At 42.7% G+C, this 21,465-nt stretch overlaps 1 pseudogene across 1 annotated transcript; it reads right to left on the bottom strand.

The window, feature by feature from the left end:
• Positions 1–2,339: 2,339 nt before the first annotated feature.
• Positions 2,340–2,810, bottom strand: LOC311581334 (FUN14 domain-containing protein 2-like; annotated as a pseudogene). The gene has a single exon. The product of its transcript is annotated as an FUN14 domain-containing protein 2-like (transcript).
• Positions 2,811–21,465: the final 18,655 nt, after the last annotated feature.

Genomic DNA, 21,465 nt, shown 5'->3' with positions numbered 1-21,465 from the left:
GGCAGCCTATGCCAGCGACTGGAAATCGTCCACATAATTAAAAAACAAACGAACAAACAAACAAACAACAACCAAAACTGAAGTGGAAAGAGGCGTGCCTCCGGTGAGCTTCGTGGGGATATTCGTTCTCTGAGTTGCATACACCTTTGGTGTCAGCCGAACACAGGTGCCCTGCAATTACCACCTTCTTTACAAGAGCTTTAGAACCCAGTCCCTAATACCAGAGACAGAAACACGTCCCTAGGTCTGGAAGAACACTCAGAGACCCGCAGCCTGGAATCCATTTAAATGTGAGCCAAAGAACCTTATACACCTCTCCAGGGGCTCTGGGCTGGGACAGTATTGAAAACCAGGAATGCACCACCTATGGATTTGCCTCCTTTTTCTCCTGTGCCGCCGCCCCTCACTCCCATCCTGCTTCTGCCTTGATGTCTCTTTGCATCTTCTGTGTCTCTCAGCCTTGGCTTTTTTATTAACCTAAAAAAGAAAAGAAAAGAAAAGGAAAAGAGCGGAGCTGAAGTTACAGGTAGTTGTGAGCAGCTGGATATAGATCCATGGGAACAGCACGATGGTCCTCTTTAAGAATAGAAAATGATCTTAATCTAAATGCCATCTCTCCAGGCCTCAAGCCCGGCTTTCAATTGACTTTTCTAGTTTGTGACCGACAAACAGCCATGCAATTCTATTAAAGTTAACCGGCACGAATATGTGAATTTCTAGCCTTCCCTTCATCATAGGGAATTCCTGCATACAGAAAGGTGCAAAGTGACCTTGAAGAAGATAATGGAGAAAGTGCAAAGATAACGGAGAAAGATAATAATGGTTCAAGCTGGAGGACGTTCTCTCATGCCGAGGCTATCCTATGGTGGCACAGCAGCTTCCCCTCTGGGAAGAGAATGGGCTCCTCCGCGCATCTGCCGCAGATGCAAAAATTCTGTTCTAGTTTCACTGAACAGTGTAACAGGTAGTAGAAAAGGCTGCCCTTCCTCCTCTGCTCTAACAGTGTTTTTATTCTTTCAGAGTCGCCTGATCTGTGATTCGGTAGTCAGATTTGCAGCACTCTTGAACTGGATCTTATTTAAATATAAGTTTCAGGGGGGGAAAAAAAGACAAACTACCTTAGTCTTGATCCCTGTTATTTTTCTGAAATTCACCTTTAATTGGTCTTCCATATTTTATTTGACAGACTTCTTGTTTGACTGTGTTTCACGCTGCTTGTTTTCGAGAGCATTCTAAATGTACCCTCTGTGATTACCCAGCGAGGGCTGGGATGCACCACCGGGGCTCCCGCAGCCGCTCGACGCGGATTCTCGTCTCCCTCTAGTGGCCTCCAAGATGATCTCAGCGAGCCGTCTCGCGGCCGCCAACCCGGGCTCTTGGACCTATGTTTTCTTTTTCTTTTTTCTTGAGATTGTATTTGGTGGCAATAAGTTATTTCACATGTGCTATTCTCGATTTTGAATGCCTGGAATATCTCTTTAAAAGTCTTGCTTAAATGTTGTATTTCATACAAGTTGGATAAAGAAACAGAATTTTCATAAAGGAATTCTTCTGTCCCTAGTATTTTAACAAATGTGAAAAATAGTCAAATTTCAAAGCATAGAACCCGTTCTATGAAATAAACATCCAACAGTTTTTTTTCCTTCTCCTACCTAAATCAGTTGAATACAGCCATGAGCTGCAGTATGTGGTATGGTGGGAAACACTTCTGGACTGGATCTCAATACCCACAATAAATTTCTTGTAGTTAGTTTCTGTAAAGATCCACCTACCAAATACAATGCCTACATGACTTCATACATCTTTAGCAGAAGTTCATTTCATAGTCAATCCTTTTAGTTATAGTATGCCATTTTTGCAGGATAATTATAGCAAATATAAATACTGCTCTTTCTATTGTCCACAACCAATGAAAAAAGAAAGCATACACCAAGATACCAAAATCTTACATGCTTAAAGGCAAATAAACATATTTGATTCCTTTTCATGTAACATATACTAAGGTAACTACGTGCTGGTATTCCAAATCAAGTTTGGGAAAGGATCTTACACAGGGGGAAAGGAGCACGTTGCTAAGCTGCACGTCAACCAAGTAAGGAGCATACTGGAAGAGTTAACATCTATTGTCTCGTCCAACATGTCAAGCTCATGAGAAGGCCTGTATTAACCCTGTACCAGGAGAAGCCTATGGGAGCCATTCAGATTTGCCACAACAGGGAGGAAGGCACAGGAGAAGAGGAGGAAAGAGAATGTCAACTGTCCTATGTTGGAGCGTAGAAGCTGCTGGAAAGAAACAAGCAGCAGCAACAACAACAAAACAGAACAGTGAAGTGAGCTTCTCAGGATGCCATGCCGAGGAGAAAGCCTCCCCTTCTTCCCCCAAAATCTCCTAGTCACTACAACACTCTTCTTTACAAATGGCACAACCTCCTCAGCTTTGCTCTTGACCTCAGTTGGTGTTTGGTTATTCTTATGGATTTTCAACTGCTCTTTGGCTTTTTTTTTTCCGTGCCCTTTTCTACTCATTTCCAGTCAACTCTGATGTACCCAGTATGGTTTGCCAGCTGAAGGAGAAAGACTTCACCTCCTACAGCTGTTGCAGCCAATTTTCCAACCTTCTGGAACATGAAAGCAGTGCACCATCCAGGAACACCTCCAATTAACAGGCGGGTTGCTACACTATACTTTTCAGCTGATGGCCCAGATTCCTGCCCAAACAGCTTACGCCACCATGGTTGCTTTTTAGTTAATTCTGCAAGATCCAGTGCCTCAAATTTTCCATTGAAGTTTCCTTGACTGGTCCCGGCCATTTTGGGAACTAGTATCTGACCCACGTTTTCTTTACCACACACCCCTGGACGTTTTCCTGGGCAGGGATAGGGAGACGTATTGAAACTAGGACTTGCTGAAGTCAGAGCGGCCTAAATGCATGTTTCTTCTTGGCAGAAGACGGTGGATCTGTCTACAAAGCAGAGCTATCGTTTCTATTGCATCAATTAAAAATGCAGTGGACAGGGGCTGAAGGGAAGGCTGACCAGCTAGGAGCATGCACCGAGAGGACCCTAGTTCGGTTCCCAGCACCCATGTCTGGGGTCTCACAACTATTGTAAATCCAGTTTTAGGTGAGCCAAGTGTCCCCAGGTGAAGGGTGCACGCACACCCACACACGGACAAATAAAAAGAAATGCTTTCCGCAGACTGATGCATCTCACCAGTGAAAACTGGTGAACAGCTGCGTTTCACGCTGTTGGGAAACCCGAGCCTTTCCTCCAGCTGAGTCCGGATGATTTGTCCAGAAGAATTTAGTTAGAGGCAGGCCAAAGATAGGAGGAAGATAAAGTTGAAGGCTGGTCTGCTGGACTTTATTTTGAGATCTGGCCTCAAAATAAAAAGAAGATGGGCAGGAGATTATGCCAGGTGTTAGAGCAATCGCCTGGCATGCGTAAGGCACTGGGTTTGATCTCCTGTACTGGGAGAAGAAAAGGGGGATGAATGCAGCTATTAAGTTCAAGGAGGGTGGAGATGCGTATCTGTCATCGGTAAAGAGTCTGGTAGGCAATAAGCAATGTCGAAATGAACTGACATTGGAATACAATAGCAGTTGGAATTCAGCAGTCACCAAGACAAAAAGCCCATATCTGCCCATCAAGAAGGAGCACCTTGCCTGGCAAGGAGATGGCGGCTGAGGGGTGTGGCCTCGACCTCCACTATGAACTTGGACCTTGTAATTTCACTTCCATCCTCAGTGGTTTGATGACTAGAGCCAAGGAGGCAGAGGCAGCACTAGGGGAGAGATGTGTGAGATGACTTTTACAATATGCCGCTTCGCGTATTTAATAACAAGGGTGCTGTCCAGACTAAGTGGGACAAACCAGAAGGTGGAATCTAGCACCCAGAGGTGACTTCAGATTATATCTGAGTTCCTTGAAAGATGGCTCCTGCAGTATGTATTCCAAGCCTGCTTATTGGGTTGATGGCCAGGTAAATGGGTGAAATGATAGACCTGAGTCTGCCCCAGCCATCTCCACATCAAAGGGCATACATCTAATGGAACATGCTCATTAGCTTTAGAAAGATCAAAGCAAGCAGAGAACTAGATAAGGACTCTCATGATAGGACTCTAGTGAAAGCACCTTCCCCACTGGTAATGGCTGGGCACGAGGAGAGCCATTGCTCTCCATCATCTCCTCTAGGGCAGTTCCAGAATACAGAATCCCACGGAAAGCAGTCGCCTTACTTTGTTGCTTCCAGTCAGGCTCCCTAGGAGTTATACTAGGAGAGAGAGAGAGAGAGAGAGAGAGAGAGAGAGAGAGAGAGAGAGAGAGAGAGAGAGATAGATAGAAAAAATACAGCTAGAGATATATATGGCACAGAAAATTGGATACTTAGACTTATTATACTTTTGAATAAGTCATAAGCAAGGGCAATGGTCACTGTGTATCTACTAGGCACTAGGCACTACCTTTTGTTATGCTGTGTAAGGCTCTTACTACTGTAGGGTGAGGATTCTGGAATTTTGGTTTCTTTGGGAGCATAGAAATATTATAAGAATATTTTTTGTTTTAATACTGGGTTTTAACGCCCTGGGGCTCCTTTGAAGCAGCTGACTATGATTTGCCTCATGCTCTAGTAGGGGAATGGTTTTGTTGGCTGCAGATCGTTTCTGAAATTGTCTGTTGTTTGGAATTCTGGGGACTTTTCAGAGGGTATATAAATACTTAGGACCCCAAGTAGGGGTTGTGGGTTGTTGGTTGGTTGTTGGGTTTTGTTGCTCTTGATTGTGGCTTGTTAAGTAGTAACACACAATGAAGAAACAACAAGAAGAAATTAGCTATCTTGACAACAAAGATGAAACTTGCCCCTAAGAGCTTGACTCCCCTAATCAGCAGGAAGCCGTCTAACGATAACATTGCCCCCTTACGCTCCACATTTTTACAGGTGTGGCAAAAGGCAGATTATAGGCATGAAGTAACCTGGCCAAGGTCATATAGAGGCCCAAGATGCAAATTCACATGTGCTTTACTCATCTCTATCCAGCATCCAACACGGGTACTGTGAGCATCTGAGTATGTCGTTTGCATATTATGAAGAATTATTTAAGTAGTAACTGTGCTAAAAAAAAAAATGAATGAAAGGGACAATTTGAGAACATGCTCTGTCATCTCTCTGTCTGGTTTCATCAACTTGTCCTTCTGCATCAGTCTAGACAGCAAAGGAGAAGGCTGCGATTCAGAGCCCTTGTCCAGCTTTCAAGCTGCGTGCCTTCAGGCCTCCCAGTCTTACGTAGTAGTAGTTTAGGGAGGGACCCTGTATTCAGCATCTTTAGCCAGTACTGCACAACTAACATGAAGAAGACTTGATGTTATCTAATGTACTGAGTTCTAAAAAGGAAATAACTAAAAGAGGTTTCCAGCAAGCATATTTGTTATTACTTTTGGTTGGAATAGGAAAGGAAGAGTGAGACACGTGTGGATGATTAGCCATTTCTATATTGATAATTAAAATTCTGACAGTGTTTCTAAAGCTGGCAGCTGCAGGTCAGAAGGCTGCCTCCCACTTAAGTAAAGCTCCTGAAACCCAGTCATTCTTTTGAGTTTGATTATAAAAAGGTTGTGTGGAGAAAGAACCTGAAAAAATTTTCCAAGGAACAGTTAATCACATTATTTTGGAATTAAAATATAGTGACTATTTAAGATAGATTTTTTTATCATTTACATATTTTGTCCATTCTTTGAACAACATACATTTGCTTTTTGGTGTTTGTTTGTTTGGTTGATTTTTTTTTCCTGTGTTTCCCTGTGTAGCCTTGGATGTCCTTGACTTGTTTTGTAAATCAGGCTGGCCTAGAACTCACAGAGATCCACCTTCTTCCTCCCCGAGTGCTGGGATTACAGACGTGCACAGCCCCGACTGGCTTGTTTTTTGCTTTTTGTTTGTTTTGTTGGGTTTTTGTTTTTGTTTTCATTTTAAGGCTGGTTTGCTTCAGACAAGACTGGGAGCTGTGGAGAAGAACTTCTTGGCTTCGTTAGCCTTAGCATGAATTTCAGTCCTTTAAACCTTGTGAAAAGGGAATCAAGAGAAACTAAAACCCTCAAGTGAAAACAAAAGAGCGCAGATGTCTCCACCATGAAAAGGGCTCACTGTGTGCATGGCTGTTCCAAGTGCTTGTGGGTAAGAAAGACATCAACAATGCCAATGCGGTTCTTGCAGTCTCACCTGTTACAGGAAGCCCAAAACTTTGAAAGGAGACAGGAAGGTTGTGTGACACCTTCACCTGGAAGTAACTGTTGGATCTCACCTTGTTTAATCACATAATCACCTGAATGGGCTTAACATTAGGATCTGAAAAAGAATATAGTTCTTTGCATAAATGTCTTTTCCTGAGGCTCATTTTCCTTTTCCTATTTATTTAACTCCTGGGACACTTCATTCTTACTCGTCTTAGCTATTTACCACATCCATGCTCCCTTACATAATTAGCATTTCCTTCTTTAGTCCCACCCACAGCACATACATCACACACTACCCTTATCTTATCTCCGTGTGAGAAACTCATCAAATACGCCTCAGTACTTCCCTTTGAAGATGGTATCACCCCGTTGGTAACTCGTCCTCCTGGTAATTGAACAAGTTACTTATAAATGGTACATGTCCTTTTGGTTTCTTTCCCTACAGAGGCCCCCATCTGTATTGCTGACATTATCACCTACTCCATAGGTGCATCTTCGCTGCTTGAGAACTATCAGGCAGTTCTCCTTCAGGAAGCTGGGCGTTGTGTAAGGTGCCCGACTCAGACCTGCTGCAGCTGACATGGGCAACAACAGAGCAGCAAACAAAGAGTGAGATTATGAAAGTCCAGACGCAACAACTGCTTCTCTCGCTGTTCACGCTGACAGAGAAATTATGACCTTGGCTAATCAAGTGGCTCCCAACCATTCCACTCATTCCGTGGAGAGAGAGTTTTCCTAACATGCCCGTGGTGGAGGCACCATTGTGTAATGACTGCCTTTGTTCATGGTGTGCGCCCTTCGCTCCTACCCTGTCCTTCCCCTATAAGGTGCTCTGTGGTTTGTGTGAGCATCTCCTACGTGTGAGGTGCTGTGCTAAAAGACAGAAATATAGCTCTGAAAGCCATCAGGTATATACAGACGGGCCTATCTTCTGTCATATTCTTCTATTTATTTAGTTAGATTAAAATATTTAGATACTTTGAGGAGGCAAAATATAAGAGGGTGAGCTGGTGTGGTGAGGAGACGGCTCAGAGGGTAAAAGCCCTTGTCACCAATCCTTATGACTTCAATTCAATCTCTAGGAGGACTCTCATGATGGAAGGAGAGAACCAACTCCTGCGAGGTGCCCTCTGATCTCACACGTGTTCTCCGGCAGACAGCCACCCACACGATACACACAAACACTAAACAAACAAACCCATAAATAAATGTAATGAAAACCTGTTTAAAAAAAAAACCACCACAACAAAATATAGGCACATAAGTCTGAAAGTGTGGCCTGTAGGAGTCAGCCTCAAGCTTGTCACTGTTACCTATGTGGCCATGAACTTGCAGATACAATCGGGCCTTTGTTCACATCTGTACCTATTTTCCAGGGTGACTTTGAGGATTAAATAACACCCATGTGAGTTCTTGTCCCAGAAGCCTCAATTAGCAAGGGCTTAAGGAGAAGAAACTTTTATTAATTAAAACATCACTCTCCCCCATGTGTGCACACAGGCTCAGTTGGTTTGCTGCCAAGTGGGAGAGAGCCCTCTGTGGGCCCTGAGCTGGGCTGAGCTTTAGAAAAGCAATGGTGAGTGTTGAAAATGATGTGTGTCTCAATTTGCAACGAGCTGTTGGGTGAGTAGTATCAAAGTTAAGGTTCCTCTTGGCAAATGGGATAAAGAGGATAATCTGGTGCTTAGACCTAAATTTCCTTGTCTTTAGGAAGGCCTAAAGTGATGCTCAAATACCATCAGAAAGTGCTAAGATACACTGCGCATTATAGATTCACAACAAACATTGACTTGTTCAAGTCAGAGAATGCTAGCAGAAGAGAAACCAATTTCAACTTTTCCATCATTTTCCAAACTCACTTCTTTTCAGAATTCTGCTTTAAAATAGTAGTAGGTGGCCCATTGCCCAGCGCTGTCTCATTCATTGCCTCACAATTGTCCGGCAGTAAAAGGCTCCACACTAGGGCACCAGGCAGTTTCTCTGTCCTTAGCCCTCCATCCTAGTGTGATTGTGGATAGATTCATTACTTTTATCTTGTGGTTGTGACCTGAAAAGAAACAACTTAAGGAGGAGAAGACTTTGGCTCATGAGTAAAGAATAGAGTCTGTCATGGAAAAGAAGGCGGGGCGAGAGGACCAGGTCATGTCTGTGGCAGCAGGAGGCTACCTGTTCACATCCATCAGATAAAGAAGCCAAGGAGGAAAATCATGCCCCTCTCCACTTTCCCTTTAGTCCACATGGGCTCCCAGACCCCAGCACGGTAGTGCCCACATCCACTGTTAGTTTTCTTCCCTTAATCTTCCTTGGAATAGTCTTAATAGAGTCACCCAAAGGCACTTGAGCATTATCACAAGTGTATCCTGTTAATTAAGAGAGTAAAGTTGATGATGGAGAGTAACGCTTGTATTGGGCAAGTCATCTGGTTCCTGCACATAGAAAATGAAGCGGCAGTGCATCTTCCGTAAATAGCCACACAGAAAAGATTCATCACGAAATGCAGGAAGGGACAGGAATTGGTGATGAAAGTTAATACTGCTTACTAACTAACATGAGTTAGGACCTTGTGGCACAGTAAATTCAAGAAAGTGGTGCTTAAGAGTCACGAGATTCGATTATCAAATGTCTGAAGTGGTTGAATCAAATCTGTTCAATTGTAGCCATTGACTGACAGGTAAACTATGTACAGAGCAGGAATGAAGGCGAGGAAGATACTTCAATGCACAGGTACTCAGGCTGCCAGGAGAAAAGGCAACACAGTGTAGAGTAGGCTGGCTAATTAGTGAAATTGGACTCCTTTTTAACACACTAGTCTGAGGCACTAACCAACCACCCAGTTGGCAACCTTGTTCTCTTGATCTTAGGAAAGAGATCATAACTTCGGAAATAAAGTGAGGAAATGCTATTGGATTATTGTGAAATTTCAAAGAAGAGTCATGTCTTGATGGAGGCGGTGAAGGAAATCCTGAGTGTTGTGAATTACTGCCAGGAGCACAGACATGGCAAGGGCCAAGGCCACTAACCCATGGGAAACTGGCTAAGGCTTTCCCCTTACGCGGGCCAGACTGGAAGTTGGAAGAACCTCCTTTCTCTGGTCTAAGTACAAGTGTTGTTTAAGGCTGATCAGTGTGTACAAAAAATAGCAACTGCATCTTCCTCTTCCAGAATGTTCACAACCTGGAATTGTTCATCTACAGAGACCTCCTATGGAGACCAGCTCACCCCCCCCTCCTGTGCTGTACATAATAAACACACTGAGGTGATGGGGAATAGCAGTATTGGGTGCTCCATCAATGTGTCCTCACACTGCCTGACCCTATCTTTTGCATACATGTGTCTGTGTGTCTGCCCTTACTTAATCTCACTGTTCTAGTGAGGTTTCCAGATTCTAGCTGGTCAGGGCATCTTATTCAGCTTCTATCATCTATGTTCAACTGGGCATCACACACACACACACACACACACACACACACACACACACACACACACACACACTGTGTTTGGAATGTTACTTAATGGATGAACAAATTAAGACCCTGCAAGCCTAACAGGTCAAAGTACAATCCAACTCATATAGTCAAAGCAGGTGAAAATAACTGGATGAACAAATCACAGTTAAAACCATGGCACTACAAAAGCCAGCAGTGGGAGGCGAAGAGACAAAAAGAGAGGATCCAGGGCAAAACCAGCAGCCACCACTGACACAAAGCTACCTGGGCTAGAGAGAGCAGAGCAGGGAGTCAGGGAGATTAGTGGAAAAGGCCGAACAGGAAGAAAAGGAAGTGGGAGTCAGTGATAGGAAATGATTCTGGGAAGCCAAGAAGGGCCATTGCTCTCCTGTCAGCTTACTCTGGAAGGAGTGACCGGGCCATGTCCTGATTGATGTCCCCAAGTGGGAAGTGCGGCTGTGTACAGTGAGCACACTTTGAGAGCTTAACCTTCAGTCTCAGGAGGACAGAGACCTGATGGAGTCTTTGATTTTGAACACAGACCACGCTTAAAGCTTTGAATTGTGGAAAATTTCAAATATGGTTAAAGGTAGAGCGAACAGAATAATGAGCCCAGTGCATCTGCTGCCAAGCTTGAACCATCGTCAACTATGTGAGCTGCATCTGCTCGCACCTCCTTCCACTCGCCTTCCCCCCCCTCACCACACACACACACACACACACACACACACACACACACACACACACACACGATGACTGTGGTGCCCTGTATGTCTTTCTGGAAGATGAGGGACTCATCTGAAAATTCATCCACAACATCATTGCAAAATGAGAGCAACCGTCTTTTATTAACACCACCAACAATGTTTAAATACTTCCTATTGTCTCATTGAAGTTTAGCTTGTGTATCTATAGTCATTTCTATGGAAATCCATAAAAGTCTACATGGTGCAACTGGCCAATCTACCTTTATGATATACTTCAACACACATTGCCTAAGGTGGACTTGTGCAGATGTCTGTGGTTAAAGTTGTCTTAGGAGCAAACCAGCAATATTTTCTTTAAATACGTATTTTAATTATATATATATATATATATATATATATATATATATATATATATATATATCTTTTACATATAACAATTGGCATCAGAAATGAAAATATTTTTCCTTAGTAAGAGCAATAGAATTGCTTAAAGACCTTCTGACTTAGACTTTTCTCTAGAAACATTTCTGTTTACTATAGTCACACAAATAAGTGATTCATGGGCATTTTAATGGCTTGCTAGTTAAATTCTTTTAAGGATAGTACAAATGTCAATACAGACATTATCATGGCATACAGGCAAGCTCTGTAGAAAGGACAGAGTCTCCTGGGTGGATAGGGCTCTCTTTACAGACTCTATTACAGCACAAGCTTCAGTCAGTCCTAGAGAAGACAGAGAAGAGAACAGGAAAGCAGCAAAGCTTCTAAGAACCCACAGTGGAGGAGCTGGAGACATGGCTCAGCACTTAAGGGCACTTGCTGCTCTTGCAGAAGAACCCAGGTTCAATTTCCAGAATCAAACGCACAACTGCCTGTTCCAGTTCCATGCAATCCAATGCTTTATTCTGACCTCTGTGGGCACCCATACACACAGCAAACATGTACTGACACACACACACACACACACACACACACACACACACACACATGCATGCACCGCCACTCCTACCCCAAAACAAACAAAAACCTGAAACAAAATTTTTAACTCATGCTTCCCTGGAAGAAAAAAGGAGACAAAGTAAGTGGCAAAGCAGGCCAGGGCTGGTAGACACTCCCCCCTCCCAGTAACTGTCTAATGTCAATATTATTTTACAGATTGGGAAACAGAGGAACACAGAGATTACATATCCGTTCCCAGAGGAAGAATGAAGTATTATTGTAACATAGAAAGAACAGCAATGCTGTGAGATTCTGCCTTTTTCCTTTGAGTAGAAAAGGGCCCCTGGGCTTGCTCAGGTAGCTGAGGAGGCTCCCTTGGAGACCAAGTTCTAGGGGGCCTATGCAGATCTGGGGCTTAAAGCATTAGGAGATACCTGGTGCTCTCTGAGGAAAAGGAGACGATGACGTCACTCCTCCCCCCCTTCTGACCAATGGAAGAGCTGTGGGTTAAAAAAAAAAAAAGACCCATCTAAAAGGAAAGCACTGGAACACAACCAGCCAAGCCTTACCTGTGCCAGCGAAGAGGAAATAATTGCTATTCATGTTTGTTGAGAATTGTCATGGCTTTGCAGGTACTAACCCAATGCATTGTGGGATGTTGGTTTAGTTTCTGCAGTGCTGAGAATTGAACCCATGACCGTGCACATGTTAAGCAAATGCTCTGCCTTCCTCTTCTTTCCTTCCTCCTCCTCCTCCCCTTCTTTTTTTTTTTTTTTTTTTTTTTTTTTTTTTGGTACAAAGTTTCTCTCTGTGCCAACTTGTTTTTCTTGCACAATGTCCTCTGGATTCACCTAAACAGCAACAAAGAGCAGGAACTTGGAGCACATTCTTTTTTGTGGGTATGAATAATGTTCCGCTGCGAATACATGCTTCCCTTCCTCTATCCAGTACCTGCCAGTCAACACTTCCATTGATTTCTAAGCCAGAATTGCTGGATTATATAGGTTTCTTTGTTTGAGACAGGCTTTCTCTGTATAACAACCCTGGCTGTCCTGGAACTCACTTGTAGACCGGGCTGGCCTCGAACTCAGAGAGCTGCCTGCCTCTGCCTCCTGAGTGCTAAGATTAAAGGTGTGTGTCACCACTGCCCAGCCCATCCTTGGTTTCTTAAGACAGAATTTCATGATGAGCTTCAGCCTAGCCTTGAACTTGCTATGTAGCCCAGGTTGGTCTAAAACTGGTGATCCTCCTACTTTAGGCTCTTGAGTGTTGGTAATCACAACACATCCATTTCCAAAGCTTTCTATGTTATGTTTGGTATATACCTCCTGTATGCATTACTAGATTTCATAAGGACAATGCCTTTCAAATATAGAGTGTATTTTGGCAGTATTTATCCTCAATACTACCTTCTTCCTCCTCTCTCACAGTAGTCTCTTTCCTTCCTCAAATCTCCCTCCCAGTTTCATATCATATGTGTATGTGTTGTTCTCTATAGCTCCACAGAATCTAAGATTCACAAATGGTAGAAAACATATGACATTTGTCTTTCTCAGTCTGGCTTCTTTGATTAGATTTGATAATCATAGTTTGCCTCCATTTTCCAGCAAACAGCACAATTTCCTTGTTCTTTATGGTTAAATATGTTGTGTCCATTCATCCGACGACAGGTAACTTGGCTGATTCTGTAGCTTGCTTAATGTAAATAGTCCTGTAATGACCATGAATATGTAAGTGTCTCTGAGGCATGTTCAGTCAGAGCCCTTTAAGTATATATGCTCAAGTTGCTTCTGGTGGGTCACACAGTAGTGTTTTGTTTTGTTTTGTTTTGTTTTGTTTTAGGAATTTCCATACTGATTTCCATAAAGGTTAAACCAGCACAGATTTCCATAAGCAGTGTATAAGGGTTTTTCTCCCACACCCTCATCAATGTTTATTGTTATTTGTTATCTCTATGATTGATATCCTGTCTGGGGCAAGATGGAATCTCAATGTAGTTTTAATTTCCATTTCCCTGATGGCTAAATGTGAGAAACGTTTTTTTCACATATTTATTGGTCATTGATATTTCATCATCTGAGAACTCTTTGTTTATGTCTCTCACTCATTTATTGATTGACTGGGTTGTTTGGATTTAAGGTATTGAGTTTTGTGTTCTTTATATGTTATTCACAACATTATAACAATCCTTGTGCAGATGTGTAACTGGTAAAGAGTTTCTCTTTAGATTGTCTTTCCATTCAGTTTCTCTTTTGCATATACATGTGTGCTGGGTGTGCCATTTTGTGTGTAAAGGCCTGAGGTTGACATCAGGTGTCTTCCTGAAGGACTTGCTCTCTATTGAGTCCAGAGCTTGCCATTCAGCTAGTAGTAGTGTGACTACTGAGCTTGCTCTGGTGGCAAGCATTTTGACTTCATCTTCTTTTGGTATCAGAGTGATGTTGGTTTTATTGAATGGATTTTGAAGAGCTCTCTATATTTCAAGTATTTTGGAGAATTCCAATAAAAGTTTGTACTAATTCTTCTTAAATGTTTCATAAAATCTGTCCATCAAAACATTCAATTCTGGGCTTTTATTGAGGGAGATTTTATTATTATTATTATTATTATTATTATTATTATTATTATTATTATTATTACTGACTATCTCATTATTCATTATTTATTTTTCAGGCTTTCATTTCCTTTGAGTTCAATTTTATTTTATTTTTTTATCTTTGAAAATAAACATAATTTTATTTATTTATTTTAAGCATTCTCTTTAGTTTTATGTGTGTGAGTGTTTTGCCTGCATGTTTGATGGGCCCCAAGAGGACATAGGAGGCATTGGTGCCCCTAGAACTGGAATTATAGGCAGTTGTGAGTCACCATGTGGATGCTGGGAATTGAACCTTGGTCCCCTGGAAGAGCAGACAGTGCTCTTACCTACTGAGCCATCTCTCCAGTCCCAGTTTTTTTTTTATTCAGATTACATCTCAATTGTTATCCCTTTGCTTGTCTCCTCCCATTCCTCCCTCCCTCCTCCCTCTTTCACCCTATTCTCTCCCCTAGGTCTGTGACAGAAGGGGACCTTCTCCCCCACCATATGATCACAACCTATCAAGTCTCATTTAAGTTCAACTTTAATAGGTTCTATATGTTTAGAAGTGTATTAATTTCTTCTAGATTTTCCACTAAAATAATGTTGCTCATAATAGTACCTTATATTTTTAAATTGTTTCTACCAATTTTAAGGTTCCACTATCTTTCTTCACTGATTCGTTGCATATTCAAGAGTGTGTTGCTTAACTTCCTTTTATTTATAACATTTCTAGAGTCATTCTTGTTTATTTCTGGGTTTTATCTATGTATCCAAAGAATATATGTGATTAATTTTTTGTTTGTTTCTTGTAGCAGTCAAGACTTGACAAACGAATATGACCTAACATATATGATCCAGCCTAAAAGAACATGTTCTATGCTAATAGGAGGAAGCTGTGTTCTGGGGCCATTGGGTGAAGTGTTCCGTGAGCATCTATGCGGTCCATTTAGCCTATAATATAGTTTAGCTCTGAGATTTATTGACCTTTTTGTCTTAGCGATATTTCCAGGGGGTGAAAGTCAGAGGTTGATGGAGTCTGTTTTGCTCCAGCATCATTAGAACACCAGCATCAACTTCAGGAAGCAGACAGGAGTCACAGCCCTTCAACCTCTGGTCCTAGAAAGACAGGTAGCCAGCCTCAAGGAGCTAACACAGCCCTTGGAGGATTACATCACTAAAGCTCCAAAGAAGCAGTTAGAAGCCTTACAACCAAAGAAGCAGGCACATAGTCCATCCTGAGAAGGATGGCTCATTTAGGCCTCAAGAAACAGTCTGGGAGATCTGCCTATCCTTTAACATCCCCAAGGAACAGACAAGTAGTCTGTTTTGAAAAGATGGATTAGCTGGACCGGCCAGAAATTAGTGAACAGATCTGCTCACTTACCGTTACCCAGGAATGTAACTTGGAATACCAGCCTGAGCAGGCTGATCTTCTGGGGCCCTGCAGAGATACCTGCACGTCTCCCAGACAAGGTAGACCCTTTCCTAGGTCCACTAGTATAGTTTAGCCCCAAGGAAGCCTTGAGATGCTGACAGGTTCCCTGCCTCCCTTTCCAAGATACATTGAAACTACCAGTTCTACCTAAGAATGCTTCCTGGCAGCTAGGACAATGATCCGCAGACTCCCTGAGGTCTAAGCAGCTAAAACTCCACAGGTGTTCCTGATGTAGGCTAGGCCTGGAAAAGTTACATGGGTTCCGTTTTTTATCAAGCGAATAGGATTATTCCTAAAAGGTCTTACAGCTAAAGAGGGAGATGGAGTCCAAGTTCTTTCAGTTTGGATCAGAGCACTAACCTAAGAAACTTCAATTTTCATAAAACACATGTTAGCACGTGTAATACTTAAACAGGGAAACTCACGGAAGAAAAAGCAAAGATGAATTGAAGCTGCCAGAGACAAAATAGACTTCAACGAGATCTACAAATGTTATGTAGAAAAGTATGTGATTTGTAGCAATTTTGGAAAATTGAATAATAGAACTAAAGGGCTGGTTGTAGAATTGTTAAGTTTAAGTTCTGTAAAGAAATTAGTGATTTTGAAACATGGCAATTTTACAAAAAATTTCTATTTATAGGAACTCCTCAGGCTGGCTTTCTCTTAATTACCCCAATTTTAAAACCCATAAATTAAACAACAGTAGAAAAAGAGCCAACCTTGGAAATCTAAATATACCCAAGGGAATTTGGAGTCAGCATAAAAATTGTCGCTAGGACGGTTCCTGCTTTATGAGGTGAATGCTTATGAGGTAGTCTGAACACTACAGTTCACAAGACAATGTAGTCGATGAACACAGGGCAAAACGCATTTTTAGGGACGTTAACGGAAAAGAAGCTGAGGCTATGACTGCAGTTACAGTAATGGCCAAGCAAGCAGTGAGCAGTAGGGCATCAGAGGTTCCATAATATGCCAGTGCAGAAGACACGACAGAAGATCCCTGCAGCACGCTGGCTGATTAGCCTGTCCACAGAAGTGAGCTCCAGGTTCAACAGAGAGATCCCTCCTCAGTAAATAAGGCAAAGACATCAGAAGAGACTCCTGATGTTGTCTTTGGGCTTACACAGACACACATACACACACACACACACACACACACACACACACACACACACACACACACACACACACACACCACATAAGCATGAAAGCAAAGCAAAGAAGTTACGAGGAGGAACTTGTACTCCATATTACAACGCCATAATAATTAAATCGCCAGCCCTCCAACTCTCCCACACAAGACACCCGAGAAGGCTCCATCTCACCTAGCCATTGTTTTCTCTGTCACCTTCGTAGCCTCTGTGACAATTCAACACTTGCCACTAGATCTTGTTCTCTCGGGCTGACTTGAGCGTTTATCACAGGATGATGATAAGAGAAATCACACACAAGTCCCCAAGTCACAAGTCACTCTCTGACTCACTCCTACACAGTATCTTTTGCTAACTGACAATGCCCATGTCGCCAAAATGCATGTGTGCAGGCCCTGCTTAGTAAAACTGACTCCAGTCTCAGGGAAGGGGACCCATCATCTATCTGTGCCGAACATTTCACTCTGCTGGTTTCGAGATACGCTCGAGTTTGAGAGCCAACCCCCCCTCATCTGGTTCCCCCTTAATAGCTCAGCTCCTCAGGATCCCCAGGCAGGTTTTTGCTGCCATTAGCTGGATAATTTTTTTCATTAGATAAACTGAGAGGGTGGGAGCTTGAAATGAGGAAACCAGGCCTGGGAAATGCAGATGCGGGAAAGAAAGGATGAAATCACAGGAGGGAGCCCACACACCCTCTACGACGGTGGTTCCCAAGCTTTCTAATGTTGTGACCCTTTCATGTGGTCACATGACATTGTGGTGACCCCCCCCCCCACCACCACCATAGACTTACTTTCATTGCTACTTCATAACTGTCATTTTGCTACTGTTATGAATTGCAATACAAATATCTGATATGCAGGATGTCTGCTACGTAAAAGGGTCATTCAACCCCCAAAAGAGTGGCGACCTACCCATTAAGAGCTACTGTCCTAAGGGATGTCACATTCCTGCACCATGTAAGCCAAGGAGGTAAGCGATGCCTTTAGTCAGAATTCAAGGCTGACTTTGGAGTGGATAACTAGGCACAGGATAACTCCCGGTTGCAGCATGTTTGGTCTCCTGTCTTCCTCATCTGGCACCCCCAGGTTACTCATGTCCACAATAGCCTATAAACTGAGCCTAGCTCAGATGGCTAGGATGACATTTTACTTTAGATTGCCACAAACTGAATGTTGTTCATTATACTTGGTGGCACCCTTTTCCAAATTTTACTTGTCTGTCTATTTGTCCCTGCTTTAGCGATGCTGTTTTCTTCTTAACTTGTTTTTGGCTGGTGTTGGAAATAATGCACTGCATTGTGGTCTTTATAGATATTTATCATTGCATTTTGCTCATATTCGTGTCCCCCAATCTCCAGCTCTGTCCTTTCTCCTGCCGCCTGCGGGTTCTCTTCCTCCCCTCAAGTGGTACACTTTCTGTTTTCACTTTATCCACATTTTATATATAGCACCATAACACCTCCGTGACCCTGTGTTCTTGAAAGCATACATTGCTATGCATTGGTGTCCGGGGTGGGGACTGATTTAAGGATGCTCCCATGCCCACCGCTGACACCAACATTTCAAGTGCCCCAGTGCATATATAAAATAACATATTTATAGAGAGCCTACACAAATCCTTCTGTGTATTTTGACTCATCTCTAGATTATAAGCGATACCTAAAATAGCGTAACTGCCATGTAAACAGCTATTATATGAATTATCTGGGGATGATAACAACACAGAACTCCATACGCATTCAGAGCACTTCCCTTTCTTCCAAATGCAGTAGCGCTTTAATTTGCAATTTAGTTGAATCACAGACGCTATAGTACAGAAAGGACTGCTAAGGTCCTGTGTGTGTGTGTGTGTGTGTGTGTGTGTGTGTGTGTGTGTGTGTCTGTGTGTGTGTCTGTGTGTGTGCTCACCTGTGCTCAGGTCCATCTACACGCGTGCATGTGTGTGCATGCTTTCAGTGAGCATATCAGCTATTCAAATTCCTATATTACACTGAACATGATGCACAAACATGTGTTGGACTTTGGTGGATTTAGGAGCCATTTAGCATAGGTAATAAGTAGGTCACAGCCCTTCCCTCCCTGGAAATGAAGAGGTGTAGCTACGAGTCAGAAATAGAGTTCAAGGAATATCCCCAGTGTTTCCTCAAGGAGTCACCAGGCTTTAGGAAAGCTGACAAAACACTCCTGCAACTTCAGCAAGCCTTTAAATACCTGTAAGGAGCAGTGAGATTTTTCAGACTGACCTGGAGAAAACACAGAGAGTCCTGTTCTTCCAGACCTTCCTTACCATACGGATGTGGATGCTGCACATCTTTAAGATCTCTGCCACTTTTTTTTTGTGAGCTGTGAGGCATGACTGCATCACTAAACTGTGGGTCTCTGACTCTTAGGACTCAGGTTTAGTAATTTTTTTTTTCTCAGTTAAGAATAACGTCAAGAAAACTCCTTTATTATGCCATCACAGGGTAAGTTGTTCTACATAAAAACTAATTATTAGGGATGAGTCAAGTACAACAAGGAGGAACTGGGTGGAGCTTAACAAAATCTCAGTTTCCTGAGAATGGGAAATTTAAAATAAGGTACTTTTTTTTTTTTAAAGCAGGATGACATGGTCCTAATTTCTAAAATTAAGGCTTTAGTGTCTAAAGTAAGTTGCAATCCTATAATTTCAATGTGAATAATTTTAGCATAAGTATCTTCCAGAGATTATTTGTGAATATTAGTGACTAATTCTTACATCATAGTTTTCCTACTTGTCCCTTGCTGAGCTGGTCTAGATACTGCAGGCGAAAACCACTGGAGTGAATAACTCTGGTCTCTCTGACTCCTTAAGAGCCATCTGTGTGGCCACACCTAAGCATGGCAGCCTGGAAATGCGAGTTTTGCCAGTCTCGGTACAAATTACCCACACCTGAGACTCACCATCTCAATTTGTTATCGCTCACCTCTCTCCCCATGGACCTATTATTTTTCCTTTCTCACAAACGATATGAATTCTCCTCCTCCCTCTGACCCCTGAGCCCTAGACACACACTTTAAGAACCTGTCTTAGTCCAGGACAGCCAAGGCTAACACAGAGAAACCCTGTCTGGAAAAACCAAACAAACAAGCAAAAACAAAAACAAAACAAAGAACCTGTCCTGACTGTTCCCCAACTGTGTGAGGTTCTAGAGATCCAAACTCCAGTGAGAAGACTAGCCCTGCCTTGGCCCAGGCTCAGAACAATCCTACAGGATCTCCGCTGTTCTCTGTCTGAATAAAACACTTAGGCTTCCTGTCCCCTTCAGAGGTGGCAGGGTGGGAAGGCTGGTCCGGACCGCGACTAACATCCAATGGCTGGTCCTCTGCCGGTTCCCTTTCCTTCTGTCCCCAAATCTTCTGAATGGAGACTCTACAGCTTACGAAGCTCTTCATGCCGTCAGGGTTCGTAAAGTCTTTCACACTCAGCCCTTTCAGCACATAAAGGAATACCCAGGGAAGACTGTATTAACTTTATTTTAGAAGTGAAGGTGTTTATGATTAACTTCCTGCCTCAACAGAATCTAGTGAGTGAAGCCAGCACCAACAACTGAGCCTGTAGCGTGTGATCTCTGTTTTGAAGCCTAGGGGCTTCGAAAGTCACAGCTCTCAAGCTAAGAGATGGCCGTGCGCTTCTGCTTTCATTTCCAATGGCTGAAAGCACGCAACGTTTGGCTTTTGTTTTGCTTTGTCTGTCTTTCTGCCTTGTGGCGCTTCGGAGCACTGATCGGCTTTGATCGGAAAATGATCAGTGTCCATGTATTTAATAATCACTGCTCCAGTGGTCTGACACGGATAGGGAAGGGTGCCTCGGGCGGGCACGACATTTAGAGACACCAAAAATGGCAATCAGTAACAAAGATGAATACTTTAATGGAATAATATAAAAATAAAATCTGACGTGAAAATTACATGACAAATAAACGAAAGGAAGAAAAACGGGGAAGGAAATCATGAAAATTGTTTGAAAAATTACATGGATGACATTTTCAACCTGCCAAAAATAAGGACTATACCAGGTTTGCACTCTCCGCTTCCAGACTTCTGATTTTGCCCAGTAGAAAACAAATGCACTCATTTTTAAATAAATTACTATGAACTGTGCTTTTTGTAACCTGTAACCAAACACTTCGGTAAAAGTCAGTAATTCTGGGTATCAGTGCCTAAGGATGCTCACTTCCTAGGATTACATCATACACCAAAGAGGTACACGTGAAGTCTTTATTAATTGGAGATCCTCAGAAAATAAAATGCTCATAAATTATAGAGATCATTCAACATTCCTGGCAATAAACAGGCAGTGTCGTGATAACAGACAACCAATCAACAGAAGTAATAATGGCAGCTCATGTTAACCAACTTTTGTCACAGTTCAGAAAATGTCCATTTTATTTCTGATATCAGAAGCACTTTGAAGCATTTCTAGAATGTATTGCTCCTTTTCCTTTTTGGTTCCTGGATGTTGTCCAAGCTACCAATTTACTCACGGGATGAATTGCTCATTAATGACTTTACTACCGGGCAATTTGCAGCAACCATTTTAAAAAATGCCTGCTTTTTGCAGAACTCTGAGCGCTTAAACTTTTATTTAGAGATGAATGGACATTGTCTTGGCCCTCAAAGAACTCACCACCAAGTGGGCGGTTCTAGGTGGGGCTTTCTCCCACCTCGAGCTTTTACGATGACACTGATCCTAAGGTGTGGTCGCCCTGCTCCAAGCTTCTGGAGTTTGTTACAAGTAATGGCTTGGAGCTGAGCAGGTTCCTGTTACCAGGTGTGTGTCAGCCACAATATTTGCCTTCAGTGCGGGCCTCTGATAGGCTTCTCCCAGAAAAGCACTGTCTGATGGCTAAGTTTCAAGTCCAGCTTTTTATTTCTCTCCTTGGTGTCCATTGACCCCTAAATTCAACATGTTGTGGGGGGTAAAACAGGGTTTTAAGGCACATGTGACAGGCC

Source organism: Acomys minous (genome assembly GCF_964271855.1).
Source record: "Acomys minous genome assembly, chromosome: 13".
Lineage (NCBI taxonomy): Eukaryota > Metazoa > Chordata > Mammalia > Rodentia > Muridae > Acomys > Acomys minous.
This window is presented reverse-complemented; position numbering and strand designations above follow the sequence as displayed.